General features: G+C 35.7%; 1 protein-coding gene and 1 long non-coding RNA gene across 7 annotated transcripts in view; one reads left to right on the top strand and one right to left on the bottom strand.

The window, feature by feature from the left end:
* Positions 1 to 4,616, bottom strand: part of SYT1 (synaptotagmin 1) — a 515,905-nt gene extending 511,289 nt beyond the window's left edge. For 3 of the 5 annotated variants that reach the window (XM_045187317.2, XM_024579712.3, XM_045187321.2), the window contains exon 1: positions 4,110 to 4,488. The gene's annotated coding sequence lies outside the window, so the exon portion shown is untranslated. Of the gene's footprint in view, positions 1 to 4,109; positions 4,489 to 4,544 lie in introns of those variants that run through there. The other 2 variants (XM_045187319.3, XM_045187318.2) reach the window with 2 other exon arrangements.
* Positions 4,617 to 4,807: 191 nt separating this feature from the next.
* LOC123478635 (uncharacterized) lies at positions 4,808 to 10,541 on the top strand. 2 transcript variants are annotated; one of them, XR_006653905.2, is made up of 2 exons: positions 4,808 to 4,977; positions 10,431 to 10,541. It is a non-coding gene; the product is annotated as an uncharacterized lncRNA (long non-coding RNA). The 2 variants fall into 2 exon arrangements; XR_006653904.2 differs by lacking the exon at positions 4,808 to 4,977 and adding an exon at positions 5,733 to 5,910.
* Positions 10,542 to 22,120: the final 11,579 nt, after the last annotated feature.

Here is a 22,120-nt window from a genome sequence, read left to right as displayed (position 1 = left end):
TAAACATAGCTCTTCACGCTCTCTTAAAATGACAGAGAAGTTGAAGGCAACCTTGTTTTCTTCAAATAAGAAATATGAAATTCCTTCTCTTAAAAAAGTAGCCACACTTAATGAAGAAGTTCCAATCAAGTTTACCAAAATATTATGAAAAAATATTAATCATTCCTAGAGGAATTATTAAAAAGCCAATCCACAACCTCTTATCTCAAAAAAGCAATGGTAATCATATCATTCAATTATGTAAAAAATTAAGAACAAGTTCAGCTTTATGAAAACATTGAAAGAAACACCTGATAATAGCTTTAAAAAGACAGAAACTTTATCACCCCCTTATGTCCAAATCATGTCAAAATATGTTTAATCTTATTTGTTACTAGTATACAGAAGTACATTTTCTGTTGCTGAGAGGTTTTTTTCATCCATGATTCAAATAAAAATTACTTCTTCCTAAAGCCACAGACGGGCTCTTTAAAGGGAAAGAACTAGATACCCACCAGTGTTGCCTCTGGGTATTCCTAGCCTTTCAACCAAAAACTATTAAAAGCAACCCCAAGACACCATCATCATTCTTTGAATAGTATTTTTTATAGCAGTACCCTTAGTTTCAGCAGATTACATACTACTCTCTATCAGTCTATAATCATTTTAGAAAATTTTCATAATTTTAATGTATATATCCTTATATATACATATATATCCACATATGTATATATCCTTAAATGTTCGTTGAAAAATTATTTATTTATTTACACTGCCACATATTTAATCCCTGTTTAAATAGCTTTGGTGAATTTGTATGGAAAACAAATTCAGCTAGAAAGCATCACATAACATCTTAAACTTTTGATACAGATCTATTTATGACAAGCAAATCATTAATTTTTTTCTAGCACAGGTGGATTAGATATTTAGTTTTTAAAATCGTTATTTGTTTAGCAAGATGTTTGGAAGACCTACACCAACGTTACTCAATGGCAGAAAGTCTAACTTTGGTCTTGGTTTTCTGTAATATTGGACAGAAGTTGCTCTGTTATGTAATCAACTGTTTTATAATTACTTTCCCACGCCCAAATTATTTAATCACTACCATTAGGAGAAGAAATACTATGTTTCAATTTGGAATTAATGATATCTCTTCCTGGCTGTTCCACAAACTGGAAATCATAAGAGCTACAAGTATTGCAGGCTCGTAAATGTCTGTCCTAAGTGTGCACTCTAAGATCAGATGGCCCCCAAAACCTGTTTGGAGAATTCACTCTAAATGATTTAATATACTGACCTCAAAAGAGATGAGGGTATCTTGTCCATGGTGTCATCGGGCTAATGGGAAGTTCAAATTACATTTCTGACACATTCTGCATCTATTAATCTTCCAGTTCGTTTTGCAAATATAATTAAGAAAGCTACTGTATCCTGGTTTTGTTTTCACTTAGCACCATCTTATATGCATATCTTATAAGGTAAATACCATGTTATCCATTTTCATATTTCTTGATTAGCCCTATCTGATAATTTGCCTTGAGAGAAAACAAATCTTCTGCATTATGAAATGAAGTTCCAAGCTAGTCTGGAACAACTCTTGACTGCATGGTATTTTCTGGAATTAGTATTCCAGGATTTCTCCTGTACATTAGCAATAGTTTTTGATAAAAATATCTTAAAATCGAATTACCATATTTGCTGTGAAATATTAAGAAGATTTAAAAATATTATTTTGAACAAAATGATGAAGATTGTATGAAATTATTATATTAGAATATTTTGTGGAATGACAGGTAATAATTTAAAGTCTCTTCTCAATCCACTCACTTCATACTGGAAATAGTTCTGACTTCCAGTATCTATAAAGTCTTAATTTTTCAGAAGTATGTTAACAACTAAATACTCAGATGAATTTCTTTTACATGTTATTGCTATAATTAACATTTGTAAAGAGTCATAAAAATAAATGTCACAAACCTAGAACCCTAAACTTTTACCTTCTTTAGTGGAGAAATAAGCAAACAAAATCTTCCTTTGCTCACATGGAAAACAGTTGGCTTCATTTTTATACATCTTTTCATGTCTAAACTTGTTAATTCAATTGTATACACATGAGGCAACTAAGCGATTGTCCTTTTGTCCTTGTAACCAAAAGGTGGCACCTCTAAAATTTAGTTAGCTTTCAACAGAAATACATTAAAAAGGAAAAAAGGCATTTGTGTCAAAGCCCTAGAAAGAAGATTTTGTTTTCGTGACTGTGGGTGATTCTACTTAGATGGAAGAGATAAGTGTCTGAAACAAAAAATTGTTTAGAAAATAATATTCATTGCATCGACGGTAAATGAACTAAGTTGGTGTATAAACTTATACACTAGGATATGTGGTGACAAAAAACACTTTCTGGGGTGCATAGATTAGAGTGGAAGATCAGGCAGATTTGAGAAAAAAGATTCCTTTTTCTTATCCCAAGCAGACATGCAGAAAAAAATGTTAAGACTGAGCATTTCCCCTGAAAAATCAAAGGAAAGCCTTTATCTGGACACTAGCATCTGCTTGCTTCTCTGCACTCACGTAGGACCCACTTGGAACGCTTTCCTATTACCTTCAGCCAGGCACTTCTCCCTCCTCCGGCCGGCAGAAGTCACTTAGCTGTCTCTGATCCACAACAGGAAAGGGAAGCTTATATCACTGATGATGGAATTAGAAATTGCTGAAGCTGCTGTCAATGTCTGTTCAACAAGTACCTTTTACTTGACCTATTATGCAGGCAGCCAGGGCATGGAGTTGTTTTGATATCTTTCCCTTTCTCGAGAACAAAACATTTCCTCTCTAAAATTTTTTACAATTTGAAGCTATCTTCCTACCATTACTTTCTAAACTTTGTTCCAGTACAAGAGGATTCTTGGCCAACTGAGCTTCCATATGCCTTTTAACTGGAGCACTGAAATTTTATAAACATCATGTTTACATCTATTAAATACTCTTAGTATAAGAAAATAAGGCAATGCGTGAATTTGATATTCAGGCAATGAAATGCAAGCAGCTAATAGAAAGGTAGATGAAATGGCAATCATACACAAATGTAGCTTTAACAGAAAAGTGAAATAGTTGCTTTATTTCACAAAGGGTTACTATTCAAAAAAGTGAAAATCAGCATTTATGCAAAGCGAACTAGATTAACTTTCTCAAAGCAGAAACCCAAGCCTCCTGATAACACTGGTGTCACGAATGTTTGAAACTTTACATATTTTGCTCCCCCCGCCCCCGCCAATATAAAGGCCATACCAGAGAACCTCAGGAAAGTAATAATAATCTATTTTTAATTATTTTTCTTCACACAAGGAACACCTCAAAGTTCAGACATTACCACTGATGGGCAAATACCATATAGCCTTACGGGACAGATGGAAACAGGAAAAGTCAGATGGTTAGCACTTAAAAACAACAGCAATTAAGCACTGAATGTGGGTTGGATTAGTGCTCTATTTTTGTTCCATTGGAACGAATCAAGTGAGAGACATAGCCTCTTGCAAAGAGGAGGTCGAGTCAAACTTGACGCTTCCTCTCTCTGACAGCCAGGGCTGCTCGGCTTGTCTACTCGTTTTATTCAGTTTAATTGCTTTCTGTACTTTAATTTTCACCGAGGTTGTATTCTATCTCGCCCCTTTGCCCCTGCAAAAAGAAATCTTTCCTTCCTTCACTATCCCCTTCTTTCCTCTGAGAACAGGCAGTCCTCTCCAGGAGGAGAAAGAAACCCTGTTGGTGCTTAGGATGGCAGGAGGGTGAAGATGAAGAAGAGACTGAGAAAGGGGCGGGTGGAGATGAGAGATTGAGATTGAGGTAGGGGATGGAGGAGAAAGAATGAGATAAGGAAAGAGAGAACAAGAAGATGGGGGGATGCCCAACATCAACTCCAGGCTCTTAATCACGGGCGCTGTGCAAAGTGCTTTTCCAGGAGATGCACATGTGGTCTCATTATATTTCTCACAATAGGCCACCCGGGGCTCCCTCCCCAGGTCTCATCGCCCACCATCAACACCCAAAGGCACCAAGAACAAAATCTTGGAGAGGGATGCAAGCAAATAGGCACCACCGAGGCGGCCGCACCGCCGGTCCCGCTGCCCTACCTGCAGGGAAGACCAGAAGGGGGTGCCGGTTTCCGTCCCCAGTGCTCTTCCCGGGTGGACCCGTTCGAAGGCTCAGGCGTCCTCTTGCTGCCTCTGTTCTTGGAGGGGCAGCCTGCAACACAAAAGGGGTGTGTGGGTGTGGGTGTGTGGGAGGTTTTCCAGGGCCACCAGCTGGTCCCAGCTGGTCGCCCCCACCCTATACACACCCCTTTGGGGCGCTGAGCCCCCCTCTCAGCTGAGCACCACCCTGGGGGCTTGCCCGGCTGCAGCCTCAAGTTGCCACTGCTAAGTACTGCTGGCTGCTGCCGCTGCAGAAGGAGGAGGTGGAAAGACACTGGGGGCAGTACTCGGTCTAGAGCATCCCCAACACTGCAGCTTCTCCAGGAATCCCTCCAGTGAGGAGGCGGCCGCCCATCATCTCCCAGCCCCGGCCACCTGATTGGTTCCACCTCGGGTACGCTGTGCCAGGGAGCCAATCCGGGCTCCCTAATAATAGGTGGATCCGCTCAGCCAACATCGCCCATCCCAGTTCTGTTAGTGTCTCTCCATCCCCATAGCGGACAGGGACCTGAAGAGGGGGGTTGAGGAGGGTTGAGCGAGGGCGGTAACCAGGAGGGGGACTGATCCCAAGGAGACGCAATCAAGGGCATCCGATAAACCCTTTGGGTGCGTGCAGGGACGCCCTGCAACCTGTTCAGCAAGCCCTAAGCACAGGAGGAGACAGCATAATACAAAGCTATTTTTCTTTCTTTTCTTTTTTTCTTTACTTTCAATCAAAACCTGCCCTGGTACTGAGCATGCCCAGACTGCAACAGCGCCCTAGGAGTTCCGACGTGTGTGGGTTCTCACGCTGTGGGTTTTTGAAAAGGTGAGATCAGGGAAGAAGAGGCAGAAGTTTGTCTTTGGCCGTTTGACCCAACGGAGTTGTGAAAACAGAGCAGGGCGGGGATATTAAAGGATTCCACAAGAGTGTCCGCAAACTGAGCCACAGGCTGAGCCACAGGGAGTGGCCCTTTGGGCTATTGGAGATTAAGAATATAATTCTGCCGGGGTTCGGGGATGGGTCGAGGTTACATGAATCTGAGTCTTGCTAGATGCCGGGAGACTTTTCGTGTGGGGTGCTGTGGACCAGAGATGCAGGGGAAGCAGCGTCCCATAGGTGGGGCCGGGGAGCGCGACTCCACCCAGGAGCGGAGGCTGCCAGGCAGCAGGGAGTGCACTGGGAGTTTCCACTGCAGCCAGTAAGTTTGTAGACTTGGGTTAAGTGCGACAGTGTTGGGGACGCAGTTTCTGACAGCCTCCCCTCCTCCTCCACCCCAGCCCCCCGCCTCATCTCTCTCCAAGCACTGCTTGCACAGTGACGACTAAAGCGTGGGTTCCCTCCTCCTTCCCCTCTTTCGCCTGAATGATTCTGCTGGGAAGTAAGAAGCTTTTCCCTTCTGAGAGCGGTGCTGACCTGATTGTCTCTAAGCTCTAGGGCAATTTATAGCTTGGTAATAGGGAAAGATACCAAACCGCGAGGTTCAGCGGGTGGGGGCAGGGACTGCGAGCTAGGCGTGGGCGGAGCGGAACGTAGCTCCCGGAGCAGCAAGTCCATTCTCCGCTCCACAGGTGAAAGGCTTTTGATGTGCAACGAAGTATTCCCTTTCTCATTCTCTGGTCTTGTTTAATGGCCTTTGGACCTCTGATTTGTTTTGCTTAGAAATCCTAGCAGTTTGTGTAAACTTGACTAATAGCTACAAATCAGAACTCTCTTAATTGGGTTCTTTATTTTATTGAGAAGATTATCATGGCATCTCAGGTAAGGAGATAAATAGCTATCTCAATTCCCCAAACCATCCACTTTGAACTGGAGTTTCATTAACACTGGTTTGCAAAGGTAACTATGGCAAGAATTCAATTAACAGTAACACATTTCTTCAAGTTTTAATTAAATCTTTCCTATTTATGTAATGTTTAAGATTAAGATCCTTATTCTAACTATAGGGGAAAAGATGACAACCTTGACTTTAAAGTAATCCTTTTAATGACAAATAATTGTGTATTCACCAAAAGTGTAACTTTCTGGAAATATTTATCTTTCATTTCCTAAAATATTTCTCAAATCTTATTTTAGAATGATTTCATATTTGGAGAAAGGAGATAAGAGATGTTAGTTTAAAATCAGTTTTAAGTATTTGATGAAGAGAAAGGAAGAGAGGAGGTGAAACAGGAGAATCAATTACTTCTCTAATGCTGTTTTCCGATAAATGTTTTTGAATGAGGAGTTTATCATAATATCCACCTAATAGACATATTTATTCTAAATATTCTTCTAGTATACTAAATTCCAATAATTAAAAATTGCATGTTTTTAATAGCTAAATCCAGTAGCGGCATATAGAAACAAGTAAACTTATTTTAGAAAAAATACATAGAATATGAATACAGATTAGTAATCTCTGTTCAGACTATGATCCTGTCATCAATATTTTATCCAATTTCTTTTCCTGTCTACCTCACCTCCTACCCAACAATCATTCTCTCTCAGTGGTGAGAATCTTAGACACCATGAATGGTGTTAGATGTTCATATCCCAAAGTTACTTGAGTGAGATTTCTGGCTAATACAAGAAATGTGTTTTACATTTCAGTTCATGAATATTAAGAAGACTCTACTTACATACTGGATGTAGATGTACTCTAGTTTTTGCAGAACCAAGATTGTTATCTTCTATGCTGTGTGCTCCCCAAATTCAAGGAGTGGGCTGAATAATATCTCCACCTAGTCCTACTGGGTTGATATATCATATTTTTATGTTTTAGAGAATGTTTATCACCTCTCTGCCCTTGATGGCAGACTCACCACCATTAAAAGAAAGATCAGATCAACTGTTCTTTCTCTCCCTTTATCTCATTTCTCAAATACTTTTAATCTAGAATCTCTGTGTCTCATCCTACGAAGATTTAACTCATTCCTTAGTTGTGTGATATTTTAAAAAAATTACTTGGTATTTCCAGAGCCATTTTCATCTTTTTGTTTGTTTGTTTAATGTTTTGCTTCCTCATTTTTTGCTTCAAAAACACATTTGGTATTTTTTTCAGTCACATTTTTGCTGATTGAGACCCCATTGTCATCATTTTCTTTATTCCTTTTTCAATGGAACCGTCTATTTACAACTTTAATGTTCCCTTTGCCATCTATTTTAGGCTACAGGATCAGAATAGAAACTAAATTGGATTGGGACACTGAGGAGAAAAGTGTGTGCTATGGCAAGAGTGGGAATTAGAGACTTTAGAAACAAGAAATTCATTAAGTGCAAATTTAGCCAAGGTTTTCTGTAGACCACAGAAAGAATGCATGAGAGAGGTATCAGGAACATTTTTTGTGTTGGTGAAAAAGCTTGCATGTTCGAGTTGATCAGTGGTACTAGAGAGTTCCATTTAACCAAGACTCTCATACATCATTAAACTTTACGTCTCTAATAACCTCTCTCGTTGTCTGGTAAAATCTATTCTTACGTATCCTTGCTAGGGCTGTGAAAACAAAAAAACACTAATAATTATCTTTTCTAAATTTTGCTTATTGTTTGTATAGATCCATGTCTTTAAAAAAATATCTATATATTTTTTGCCATTGCTTTTTAAGATATAGCCTTTGGACAGGCAGACAATTGATTGTTTTCCGGGGCAAAAATTTGGATGAAACTCTAGCTTCACCACTAAATGTCTATGTGATACTGCAAAGTGTGTGGCACACCTCCAGGTTTTTCCATCTGTACTCAGTCCATAAGGACACAACATATATCCTTCGGGTTTTTTGTTGTTGTTCATGTGTGTGTGTGTGTGTGTGTGTGAGGATTAGGTAAAGCTGTGCAGAAGTGCTAGTTCTAAGCACATAACAAGGAATATTAACCATTATTATTTTGTCATTATAACTGCTGCTGCTACTGCTAATATATATTTTTTCAGATTTCTAGGGGATTGGATTTCTTCCTATCATCTAATCTATTTAAGCTAATATTGAGGTATAATCACAACGTACTCTTAACCTATGAGCATGGAAGTTAGAAGAGAATTAATCCATGTTATAAGAACTTGTTTCTACATAAAGGCCAATAGTCATCTGTCTTGCATGTGTGGGTCTTTGATTGTAATCTTCTAGGAGATGAGTAGTTTGATTTTTTAGAGAATTTGCACTTAAATATTATTTTTCCATTAAAATTTAGTTTCTATTACTTTTTAACATTAAGAAAAATCTAATGCTAGTGCTAAAAAGTCATGAACACTGATATACACAGTGGGCCCATGCATTTGCTTTCCCTTACACTTCTTCTGTCAAGATCATTTGGCCTGGCAGTGCTGCTAATCATTTTATAGCCAACTGATAAGGGAAAAAAAAACAAACAGGGCTTTTGGTATCAGATAAAGAGAAATAACCACATGAACTTTTAAACTGAATACCCGCAATATGAACTAAAGAGAATCTAGAGTTGAGAGAGGAAGAAAAAAGACAATGAATACATATGGGAGTCAAGTCTCTAGGGCAGGGAGTAAGAGCCCTATAGTTGAACTGTAATACTTTACTGTTTTCAAAGAAAAGAAAATAAAGAGCTAGCAGTATTCAGCATGGCCTTACAAAACGTCTTAAAGTTATGGCTAAGAAAATATTGGAAATGAAAAGGAGGGCAGTGACTCAAAAATTAATATAATGTGTTAAGCAGTTGAGGTTAGCAAGGCAAATATTCAGGTGAATCTATCTCAAGGGCAAAATAAAAGTAGTTTGAGCTAATGTTGGCCAAAGGTCTTAGAAAGAAAACAAATGATATATCTTTCAAACACTCTATTGTACAAGGAATATACCATGGTGAAACAAGTCTGCTAATAAAGCAAGAGCAACATTAAATTTTATGTTAATTTCCTTTAAAATCAGAGGGAGGATTTCTATTTAACTGAACATATAGAGAATCATAGTTCAACTGCTTCGTTCAACACATATGAAAAACAGTGTTTCCAGAGAGATTAGTTCACTTACTGAAAGATGCAGAGATAGTTAAGGTAGAGTGGGATGGGGAGGAAGAATACTCTGTGTTTTCAAGGAGCTAAAATGTTCTAATAATACTCTTTGGAGAAAGACAAGGCAGACACTCAAGACTACTACTTCAAAATTTGATTCTGGAATGGTCCTTAGTGTCCTGATTATGGGCAAGAAAAAGACAGCTAGGTCTGATTCATACTAGGGCATTCCTGGAAGGCTTTTTGCAGAATGGATTATATGTGTTTGCCGCAATAATTTACATGCATCCTGGTCCACTTGTCCCTGATTCACCTAATATTAAATCAAGCATCAGAAATTAGGCTTCTAAAAGAAAGAAGTTTGGCTATTGGATACTGAACCAAAAGGAAAGATAAGGACATCAGGTTCTCTGCATCTAGTCCCAGCATAGAAGTTTCTCTTGGATCTCATGCTTCCCTTTTGGATATTCAAGATTTCTGACATACGTGGCAGGGGCCTGAGTGGTTGGTGTCTTGGTCTGTGAGCATGCTTCTGCTCCAGGTAGCTGTAGCAGATTGTAGATATAATGATGACATCTTCTAGGCCAGTATTGTCCTTTATGTGTGTCCCCACCTTAAGCAGAGACAGAAGAATAGATTGGGTTTCAGGAAGTAAATGGTATATAAGTAATAACAAACATTTTTGAGAAACAGAAATGTTAAACAACTTCAAGTTCATACAGCAGGTAAGTCCTTCACCGTTCTTGTCTGAACTCCCAGTGTTGACAATCTTACTATTAATATAATTGTCTCATCATCACCAAGGGAAATACATGAAACCAGAACAGGGTTATTTTGCCAGACACTCTCCTTAACGAATGAGGTTACTGAATTTTATTTGTCAGCTTTGGAACTGTTAGAACTTTTCATTATAAAATAGTATGAATGGTTTAAAGGCCATTAATAAAGCCACAAAAATAGCCATCATCCAGCTTAAAAATTAAGTATTAAAAATTACCTTTGCCATCACCCATTTGCTTTCTCCAATCTGATACACCTTCCTACCTATACCACCAAGGTAAACACTATTCTGTTTTTTGTGATTACCATTATCTTGCTATTCTTTATAGTTTTACCACATACGTATATGTCTCTTAAACTATTATTTTCAGCTTTTCCTGTTTTTGATGTTTTTATAATAAATGTAATTGTGCTATAATATATATTTCTCCAACTCACTTAGTTTAAGAAGCTCTGTGGTTTATCCATGTGGCTGAAGTTTATTCATTAAAACTTATATTCAATTGTATAAATATATCATTGATTTTGCCCATTCTTCTGTCAGAAGATACTCGCATTGCTTTTGAGGATCTGCTATTACATACAGCCTGCTATGGTCGTTCTCACACATGGCTTTTGTTCTGCATGTGCATAAGTTTCTCTTGAGTGTACACCTAGGGTAAGAAATATATCTGGGCTTTATAGATCGAAAGTTTTTATGATTTAAGAATCTTAGTTTTAAAAAGTAGGCCAAATTAGGAATGGAAGTGTATATAGTTTTAGAATAAGAAAAGACTTCCCAACAAATTATAATAATGAAAGTTTAATAATTTTTCTTAGATTGGTGGATATCAGTTATGTATTTTTGTTAATTTGTACTTTTCTGATTACTGAGAAATTTTAGAATAATACCATATGTTTATTGGCTATTTATGTTTCCTTTTCTGTGAAATGCCTTTTTGCAAATCTTTTGCCCATATGTTATTTATTTTTGATTCAATGGAGTTCTCTCTATACTTATTATCTTAGTACTTTGTTGGCTATATGTATTGCAGATGTCTTCTCTTAGCTTGTGGCTTGTGTTTTAAATTTTTTGTCTTCTTTTTATGGAAAAAATACACTATTTTAGTGTAGTTCAAACCTATCATCTTTTACTTTGTATTCCAAATATTTATAAAATTAATAAATTTTATCCTATTGTGTTTGAGCCCTTAATCTATCTAAAATTATTTTTTGTGTTTGTGTATACTTTGAGGGAGAATTTAGTTCCATTTTTTTCCTACACAGATAATCAGTTGTTCTAGCACAGTTACTGGGAGCCTGTCCTTTCCCCCATCAGCTTGCAGTGCTAGCTCTGTCCAGGCCACTCTTCGTGTATACAGGTGTGGGGAACCGTTCCAAGCATGGGAAATGTGGCTCAGCCCCCACTTGGAAAAGCCAGTGGGGAGCGAGGTTGGTGGGCAGGACCCACGTCCATGGACAGGTTCTCCCGTGGGAAATCAGGCCTGCATTGTACCTAAACCGCTGTGAGGCTTGCTCTTGCTAAAACTCCATCACCCTGAATTGAGGCAGCAAATGTTTACTGAGTATCTTCATCTACCTAAAGTCTGTGCTAAACCACCCAAGTATGGAGTGTGAGCAGCTTCCCCCTTGAGCTGTAACATCCTTCTCTTTGAAGTAATTAGCAGTGTTCTGTCCTTTGTCATCCTTAAAAGGTTCACCTGTGGTGAACCTGTGCATGGTAAATGAGGATCACCCTGGATGTAATGTGCCCAGAAAAACAATAAAAGCCTGTCCAGGTGGGGGTCAGGGGCCCTCACTCTGACTTGGAGAGCAGCCACGCAGCCCCTTTTCCTCCACAGGATTTCTGTAGTCCGTGTGTGTTTGCATATTGCGGCCACAACAGCAGATCCTGCGGGCCGGGATCTGCGTCATACAGGTATCTTTTTCTGAAGTCTCCATTGTATTCTACTGGCCTCTTTATCTATCCCTGCTTCAACAGTATACTGTCTTAATTATGTAACTTTATAATAGATTTTGATATATGGAAAAGCATTCCGTACTCCTCCTACTCTGCTTCTTCCTCCAGGCACTCCCCAAAAATCTGTTAATCTTTCACATGCTCGTATATAATTTTGAATCCCCTTGTATAGTTCCAGCAAAACCTCTGGTAATATTATTATTGATATTAATATATTTTTAAAATTAATTTTGGGATTCAAAAATTGGCATCATTATGATTTTGAGTCTATCAAAGCCATTGTAGATTATTCTTTAGATTTAAGTACCAGTTTTTATTGTTGAGGTAATTTCTACCACTTTAAAGTTCACATTTCCTCATAAAAATGAAATTAACTTTTCCAACAATCCTGCTAAAATTTTTGATTAATAATGATAACTTGCAGATTATTTATATTTTCTCTGGAGACAAACATATAAATTATGAATAATGGCTTTTACTTTTCCCAACCACTATCATCTTCATTTTTTTTTTGTTTCATTGTTACATTGGGTAGAACATCTACTTAAAGTAAAAATCTTTATTATTTTTACTTTAAAAAACACTTTTAATATGTCACTGATAAGTATATTGTTTACTGTAGATTTTGGGACAAAGACCTTTATCAGGAAAAGGAAGTTATCTTTTATTTCTGTTCTTTTTATTTTTTAATTTTATTTTTAAATCAGGTATGGATATTAAATTTTTTCTATGGTTTTTATTTATTTTTCTGCTTCTACTAGGGGAAATTTTCTGTTAATTTTTTAATGTGGTGATTTATATTGATATATATTTCAATATTAAATTAACCTTGTACTTTTCATATAAATTAACTCTAACACAATGTACTTTTAAAAATAAATTGCTGGATTCAGTTCAGTGCATTCCTATTGTTGACTGACTACTATAAATTTCCTTTGAGCTCTACTTGCTGGTTTTGAAAGTAAGGTTACTATACCATCAAATAATATGTGTTGGTCCTGCGTTCTTTTCTCTGTGTAGCATAACTTTTTCCATCTTTCCCTTAGGGATAACTAGGTGTATGTCCCGTATAAGAAATCTTTGCTTACTCCAAAGTTATAATGACAATTTCTTATGTTTTAATCTGAAAGTTTTGCTTGTTACTTATAACATTTAAATAGATAATTTATCTGGAATTGATTTTTATATATGATGTTAGATTGGGGGTCAAGATTCATTTTTTTCCATATGGATATCTAGTTAATTAAATGCATTATTTTTACTATTCTTTTAGTGATTGCTTTACAAAACATCCATCCTTTACCTACTACAATCAAATTCACATTATTATATTCACCACTATGTCAGTAATGCTATAAGTTAGGAACACTTACTTAATCATTAGCATAATTCTGACAATTCATTTTAATAACCCAAATATTATAGATCTACATTAAAATCTTGAGTTTGGCACAATATTCTTCTATCTTTACCCACAAACTTTTGTTCTTCATTGTTTCTTGCAGTTTTAGTTTTTATCTTGATTTATTTTCCTTTAGCCTAAAATACATATTTACTGTAGTATAAGTTGGCTATTCACAAATTATCTGAGCTTTAGACTGTTTAAAATGTCTTTAAGTTTTGAAGGCTGTTTTCATTGAACATAGCATTCTAGGCTGAGAATATGTGTGTTTTTTCTAGGACTTAGAAACTCCATCTCAGTATCTTCTAGTTTGGATTGGTTTTGATGAGAATTGAGTGATACTTATTCTCTTTCTCGGCCTATATAAAATGTGTTCATTTTCTCTGACTGCTTTTAGGATTGCTATTTATTGTTTGTTTTTGAACATTTTCACTGATTTGTTTAGATGTAATTTTCTTTGTGTTTTTCATGCTTGGGGTCATTGAGATTATTTAATCTGTGGATTTAGAGTTTTGATCAAATTTGGAAATATTCTGACCATTAATCTTTAAAGCATTTCTTCTGCATATTCTAACTTCCTTCCTGTTTCCCAGGATTTCACGTTTACAGATGTTAGGCCGCTTCATGTTGTTCCACAGGTATCCTTAATACAGGGCTTTCCCCTCCATCTCGCTCATGTTACTTCTGTATTGATACACCACTCTTTTCTTCTGTGTCTCATCTGTTGTTTACCCTCTCAATTTTCAATTCAAATATTGTGCTTTCACCTTCAGGATGGTAATTTGTTTTACATCTTCTGTTTCTCCCTCTGTTATGTTTATAGTTCCCTTTAAACACTTGAATTTATAATAGCTGTTTTGAAACCTGTGTTTGTTAATTCTAACTATTATTTGGTTTTTGTTCAATTGATTGATTTTATTCCCAATTATGTGTCAAAATTTCCTGCTTCATTTTCTTTTTTTATTGAATTTATTGAAGTGACATTGATTAGTAAAATCATATAGGTTTCAGGTGTACAATTCCACAGTACATTATCTGTATATTGTATTTTGTATTCACCAGCCCAAGTCGCCTTCCATCACCATTTATTCTCGCCTTTACCCTTTTCTATCTCTCTCAGCCCCCCTTTCCCTCTGGCAATCACCATACTGTTGTCTTTGTCTATGAAGTTTTATTTTTTTGTTTGTTTGTTTTAGCTTAATCCCTTGCTTCTATCTAGTATTTTCTTTTTATTGAAACAGGACATTATCAGTATTACATTGCTAAATCTGTGAATATTGTCTTCTTTTAAACTGTTCTGAATTTTATTTTGGCAAGCAGATTCAATTCTTTTAGGTCCAATTTGTTCTTTTTAAGGTTTATCTTTATCCACAACCTAAAGTCTGACTGCTTATTTTGTAAATAAGTGTTATTGGAACCCAGCCACGCCCTTGTTTTTCCTTTGTCCATGCTGATTTCACATTACAATAGCAGAGATTAGCAGTTGGTACTTATCCAGGTTGTGTGACCTACTTAGCTTCAAATATTTGCTACTGAGTCTCTACAAAGAAAGTTTACTGACTCCTGGCTTAGACAAGTATATGGGCCTCAATGAAGTCGGTAACAATAAAATATTTAAGATAACACACTTGGGAGATGTATAAAGATATATTTAAAATTTTTCCAGGTTTGAGGTCAGAGGTAATGAAGAAGGAGAAATCTAGGCAGAATACCAGATTTCGCAGTTGGTTAATTGAATAATTATTAGAGTCATTAACTAAGAGAGCAAATATAGAAAAAGTAGACTTTGGAAAGTGTTTGAGTTCACTGTGGGTTCATAGTGTAAGCCGCCTATGGAAAGGAGATGTGGTGATGGCAGGTAAGTGATACTTAGGTCTGGAAATCAGGTCAAGGTTAGAGAGGACACTCTCCAAGGTGAATGAACAATTCCTGCAACCCAATAATAGAAAGAAAACTAAACAATGAAATATTGGGGAGAGTTCCAACAGACACTTCAGATAAGAAAGTGTAGGAATGGTTAATAAATACATGAAGAAGTGCTTAAAACATCAGTGTTTAAAAATTGCAAATTAAAAGCACATGAAATACCCTTGCAAAACCACTCAAGAAAGAGAAGATGAAAGAGCAGATGCCTTTACTGATTAATTCTGCCAAACTTTTACAAAATAATTAATTCAAATCCTCCTCAAACTCTTTAGAAAATTAGGAGAGGTGGAAGCACTTTCTCCACACATTCTACGAGGGTCCCCTGTTAAGCCAAAGACATCACAAAAAAATTATGCACCAATATCCTTAAAAACATAGATGCAAGCTAAATATAGTAATGTATTTAAAGAATTAAACAAACAACTGTGGTACATTTATACAATGGAATACTACACAGCAGAGAGAAAGAAGGAACTCCTACCCTCTGTGACAGCATGGATGGAACTGGAGAGCATTATGCTAAGGTAAATAAGCCAGGCAATGAAAGAGAAATACCATATGATCTCATGTATAAGTAAAACCTAATCAACAAAACAAACAAAGGAGAAAAATAGAACCAGAGACATGGAAGTAAGTAACAAACTGACAGTGACCAGAAGAGGGCAGGGTAGGGGGGGATAATGGGGAACGAAGGAGAAGGGGTAAATCAAGGACCATATGTAAAGGACTCATGGATATGGACAACGGGGTGGGAATTGACTGTGGAGTGGGGCTGGGTGGGTAGGGGAGAGTAAGTGGGGAGGGGAGTTGGGACAACAACTGTAACTGAACAACAATTAAAAGTAAAACAAGTACACACCATGATCAAGTGGGATTTATTTCAGGAATGTAAGAGTGGTTAAACATATAAAAATCAATATAATTTGCCACATTAAGGAAGAAAGTTACCAAAAAATGATCATTTCACTAGAACATTTCCAGTGAAGCACTTCACAAAATCAAACACCATGTCATGGTAAAAAATAATTGACAAGAAAAGGAAAAGATACAAAAGGTCTTCTAATTGGAATGGAAAAAGTAAAACAATATTTATTTTTAGATGACAGGCTTATATATATATAAAATCCTAAAGCATTCACAATATGATTATTAGAGGAAAAAATTTCAAAAATATCTACAAGATACAAGATCAAAACACAATATTACTAGTATGTTTATACATTATCAATAAACAATCCCAAAAGGAAATTTAGTAAACGATATTCCCAGAAGGCAAGAGTGGGACAATGGAATGACTTTATATGTTTTATGTGTTAAGAATATCAATTTTGATGGCCATATGTAGTATGGTTAAGAGGGATCAAAGGAATAGTTTTGAGACTCTAGGAATATGTACTCTAATAGAATGTTGATGAGGTGCAAGATTGAAGTTGCTTCTTTAAGGGAGCTGTTTACAGTCCAGCATCTGTATGTGAAACTTACTGAACCATTTTTATGCGAATCTAACTTCTCTGACCCTCTCGTTAAATCCGAGATGTTTTCAGAACACCACAATACAGATGCCCGTGCTTGGTAACATATCTGTATTGTGTAAAATATCTCTCAATATCTGTAAAATATCTCAGTTTCCACAATATCAGACAAATCAAGTCTGAGGAAGAACTACCAGATCATTTTTAATCTGGGATTTTTCTTTTTACTTACCATTTTTTCCTTTCCCTTTCTTTTCCTTTCCTTCCTAATATTATAATCCTGTTCCTTTAGCCTCCTCTTATAATCCTTTAATCATCAGGAGACTTCTACATTTTCTGTGCTTTAAAAATTGTAATGTCTATCAACTGTGCCAGCTCTGACTATAGCTAAGTAGCTTAAATCCAAGTCAGAGTTTAGAACGTTCACTTCTGGGCAATTTAAATGTTATTTTTAACTCAAACAATTACCACAGTCTGGATTTCCATGTTCCAGCTTTCCAGGATTATACAGATGGGATATTTTATATTAGGTGAGATACAGGAAAAGATGGAGCAATACACATATGCCAATTTTGCTGTGTAACAAGCCCCTTTTTAAAGCATGCCAATACCATGCTCTTAGATAGTCTTGCAAAATGCATATTAATGCCTGTACTGAAGAGATTTCATTGCTCTCAAACATAAAACACTGCAGAAGTTCAGTTCTTTTGCTTTTAATCCAAGGGATTTGTGGGAAGTGTTTTTTTTTTCATTGATTCAAAATGAATATGAAAGCATTTTCTAATGTAAGATCTTCAGGCATATTCTTTAACAAGTTTAGTTTTATATATTAGAAAACCTTCAGTTGTTAAAAACATTAATAGTTTTCATTTCACTTCTTTACTCTATGTGTATCATATAAGAGCCTTTCCTATAATTTCAGGAAAGTGATAAAGTGACATAAATGATATGATTAATTTATATTTTCCTCTCATTCAAAAAATATGAAATTATGCATGATTATAATACTTGAAACTGTGCACTTTTTATTTAGCTCCCAAATAAAAAAAAAACTCCACTATTTGATCATTTAGAAGCAAGACTCAAATCATGACTTAATGAGTATCTTAAGTGATAATACTATGCACATTTAATACTTTATTTCACTTAATAAAATATCATTATAAAATAATTTCCTTTTATTTGTATATATCCTATAAAATTAAATACCACTATGACCTAAAATGGGATATACTGATACACATAACATCTTAATAATTATAAAAATAAGAGTAATAAAGCCATGGTCTTTGAATATATGCTTTTACCTGAATTTGGAAAATTATTGCCTTATATTTGAAAAAAGTATATAAATTTAAGGAATTGGTATTATTTGGAAAAATCTGCAGTGTGACAGTTTAAAAAACAATTGATACGCATGCTATTCTATTTAAGAGAGGAGATACTGGTCAAGTTGTAAGCAAAATGGGCAAAGCAGTGAGGTATTGGAATGGGGAAAAAAGCATTTTCAAGAAAAAGAGTACTAACAGAAATATTTCAGTCAAATTTAGGTTTTTAGGGTAATACAGCCCTCATTACAACAAAAGATAAATGGACTCATTGTGGGGAAACAAAAATTACTAACTTCATATAGTGATAGAAATAACTAATTTTTCTCATATAGCATTTGTTTTTTCAAAACTATTTGAGAAAAGGCATTTAGACTGCTTCATCATTTAGGAATTGTATAAATCATCAAACAAGACAATTCCTCATGAAATCAAGACTTGTTTCACTGTATGGGGAATTTACTTGTAGATGATGAGAACCATTCCTGTGTCATAAAGGCAATCCTAAAAGGAACTAAAATGAAGGCTCTTGAATGTCAACAAAACTTTCAGGCCATATTAACAAAATCACATGTTAATTTTCAGGAATATAATTCTGCACTCAATATTGTGGCTTTTATTAAATTTGATATTTCTTTATGTGGTAATACAGAAAAAAGTCATGCTGCAGAAATAACAATTTTCTAGAATGATCTGGAATTAAAATAAGCAATACACTAAATAAAATGTTAGTTCATAATATATAAGAAGAATAAAATTATATTAAACATTTTTTCTGAACACAACAGTATGAAACTAGAAATGTCACAAAGTTAAAACTGGAAAATTTACAAATATATGGAGATTGAACAACATACTACTAAACAATCAATGTGTCAATGAAGACAAAAGAAGTCCCTTGAGAGTAAAGAAACTGGAAATAAAATATACCAAAACTTATCGGAGGCAGCTAAAGCAGCTCTAAGAGGGAGAGTCATAACAATAAACACCTACATAAAAAACCTAAGAAATGTCCCAAATAAACTGTAAAGCATCACAACTTAAAAAATAAGGAAGATTAAAAAATTAGAAAAGATCTCAAAAATAAGGAAGATCTCAAGTAAACTATATAGCTTCACACCTTAAGGAACGGGAATAAGAACAAAATCCAAAGTTAGTAATAGGGAGGACATAAATATCAGTGGAAATAAGTGTAAGAGAATAACGAGACTTGAATTTGTACATAGAAAAGATCAATGAAACTAAGAACTGTTTTATTTTAACAAGATAAACAAAATAAGAAAAACTTTAACCACATTCACCAACAAAAAAGAGAAAGTACTCAAAAAAATAAAACCAGAAGTGAAAGAGGATACCTTACAACTGTTATTACAGTAACAAAGACTCATAAGAGACTACAGTGAATAATAAAATGCAAACAAAAAAATGACAAATTGGACAAGTCCTTTTTTCCTTCATTGCAAGTTTAAGTAATAGCATCTGTTGATATCAAGGTGTCCTGACACTTTTTGTGTTCATTTATAGTTTTCTTTATAATCATAATAAATGTCATTTAGAGTTTTTAAATAGAAAAATGTCTGTTAGATCTGTCTAGAAAAAGCCCAGCCACTGTTCATATAATGAGAATAGTTTCCACGGCATTGATGTAATCTGACAGCCAAGGCGAGTGAACTGGAACTTGCATGCATGAACAATGATGACTTCACTGTACTAGTCAGTGGGGGTAGTAGATGCCTTTGAGTGAGCATGTGTACTGTGTGGCCATCGCATTCAAAATGACTGAGCAAGTAGAGCAAAGAATCTGCATCCAATTTTGTGTTAAGCTTGAACATTCCTCCATGGAAACTATGCAGATATATCAGAAGGCCACAGCTATAGGCAACTGGTGACTGGCAACTTTATCACAACAACCTGCCTCCTCATGCATTATGTCTCATGCAGAGTTTTTTGGTGAAACAACAAATCACCCAGGTGCCTCAGCCCCACTATAGCCCAGATTTGGCACCCTGTGACTTCTGGCTTTTTCTAAAACTAAAATTACTTTTGAAAGGAAAGAGATTTCAGACTGTGGATAAGATTCAGGAAAATACGATGGGGAGCTGATGCCGACTGGGAGGTCCCAAGGTGCCTACTTTGAAGGGGACTGAGGCATCATTGTCCCATGTACAATATTTCTCATATCTTATTCAATAAATGTCCTTATTTTCCATGGTATGTGGCTGGATACTTTATGGACAGACTTTGTATTTCTCTAGTGTTAGCAAGAATAGTGGCAAAGTGAACATATACTAGGCTGGATTTAACGAGTTTTTTAAATTAACTAATTAGCTAATCTCAAATGTTATTTTATTTCCTTGTGATTCTCCTCCTCTCTGATTTCTTTTAGTAAAATCAAATACATACTAAAGAGACTGGATTTGATTTGGAATTAAAGAAATAATAGATGGGGCATCTATCTGTATCATAAACTCAATGTCAAAGGGCCATGTATTGAGATCTCCTACAAAGGTAAATAATGAGTTTAACTTTAACCTAATTTCTGAATGGCACTTTCTCTGAATTCTTTAAATCTTTATTTTTGGTGGGTGGCTTTTTCTATTTGGTTTGTGGAAACACACATCAAAACTCCTTGAACTAGTGAGTGCAAGTAAACCTCAAAAATTTAACCTGGTTTGTGTCTGTAAAGAAAGCTACTATGCTGAATGCCAAGATTCTACTAGGACATATTGTAAAGCAATGTCTGTGAGAGTTGCCCTTTTTGCAGCTGTGATAACAGAATGAAAAAGTGCTTACTCTGGGAGCACTGACTATCATCTTTAGATTAACTGGGCACTCCTTACGCAGTTTACATTGCTGTATGGGAGGAAGGCTTACATTATGTTGCCATCCTGCGGCCATCATTGATCACAAACACTGAATATTCAGTGCAAGCAAAGCAAATTGTACCATATTTCTTTTTATTTTCATTGCTTATATAAATTGTCATTTAAAAAATTGAATATACTTATAAAGATAAAAAGGAATTTAGGAAGATTGTCCTTGTAGTCTAGCACTTAAATATTAATACTGTTAATATTTCAATTAATAACCATTCAGATATATTTATATGGGTGTATTTTCTTTTCCTCAGGTATTTATGTACATGTTTACCAATATATTAAGAATACTTTATATGCATTAATTTTATACTTTCTAAAGGAATACAAATGCTATGGAAAATGGAGGGAAAATGAAAGAAATATATAATAAATTGGAATTACTATAAATTCTCTGAGAGCTATCTGAGGGACTGGCTTTTATCTTGTCTCAGAGCACTGAGCATATGCTAGACCCCAGCGAACTACAGAAAACAGAGGCAGTGGATCAAACTAGTGTGTGGCTATTTGCTACAGCTCATCCTTTTGGCTCAACATGGAATAACCAAGCTAAAAAACCCAGCTCACAGCTTTTGTTGGGGGAGGAAATTAACTGAATTGTACAGCAAAAGTTTCAACTTCTGGGGGTTGCCCCAGATTAGTCCATCCTGCCTGAATCAGAGCACTGAGAGGACCTGGCAATATTTTAGATACCGGGGGCTACTGAGAATGCAGGAAGTAGTCTGAGCTATCACACACTCACTACATCTCTTCCTTCCAGTCTAGCAAAGAATAAGCCAGTGAAAAACTTCAGCTCCAGACATTTCCCTGGGGAGGAAAAGAGTTGGACTGCACATTATTGTTGATGCCCAAGAGATACGCTTCTGTCTCTCATGATGAGAGGACACTAAGAATAAAAATAGTGGTTTAGACTAGCAATAATGTTTGAAAGGCCTACAGAAGTTTGTCTAGCTTGATTGATGAATTTCATCTCCTGTTTAAGGCCAATCTTTGAAGACTGAGGTGTGGAATTTTAAAAAATGTGTAGATACTAACACAAGGAGTCAAGGAAAATGAAGAATCATGGAAGCATGATCTAAACAAAGAATAAAACTCCAGAAACTGACCATAATAAAATAAATTACCTAAAAGAAAATTATCATTGACATGGACAATAGTGTGGTAGTTGCAGGAGGGAGAGGGTAGAAGGGGGATAAATGGTAATGGAAAAAATACAATAAAATTTTTTAAAATAAATAAAAATTAAAAAGAACGGAAAAATTAAAAGTAACTT

Source organism: Desmodus rotundus, chromosome 3 (genome assembly GCF_022682495.2).
Source record: "Desmodus rotundus isolate HL8 chromosome 3, HLdesRot8A.1, whole genome shotgun sequence".
NCBI classification, from domain to species: domain Eukaryota; kingdom Metazoa; phylum Chordata; class Mammalia; order Chiroptera; family Phyllostomidae; genus Desmodus; species Desmodus rotundus.
This window is presented reverse-complemented; position numbering and strand designations above follow the sequence as displayed.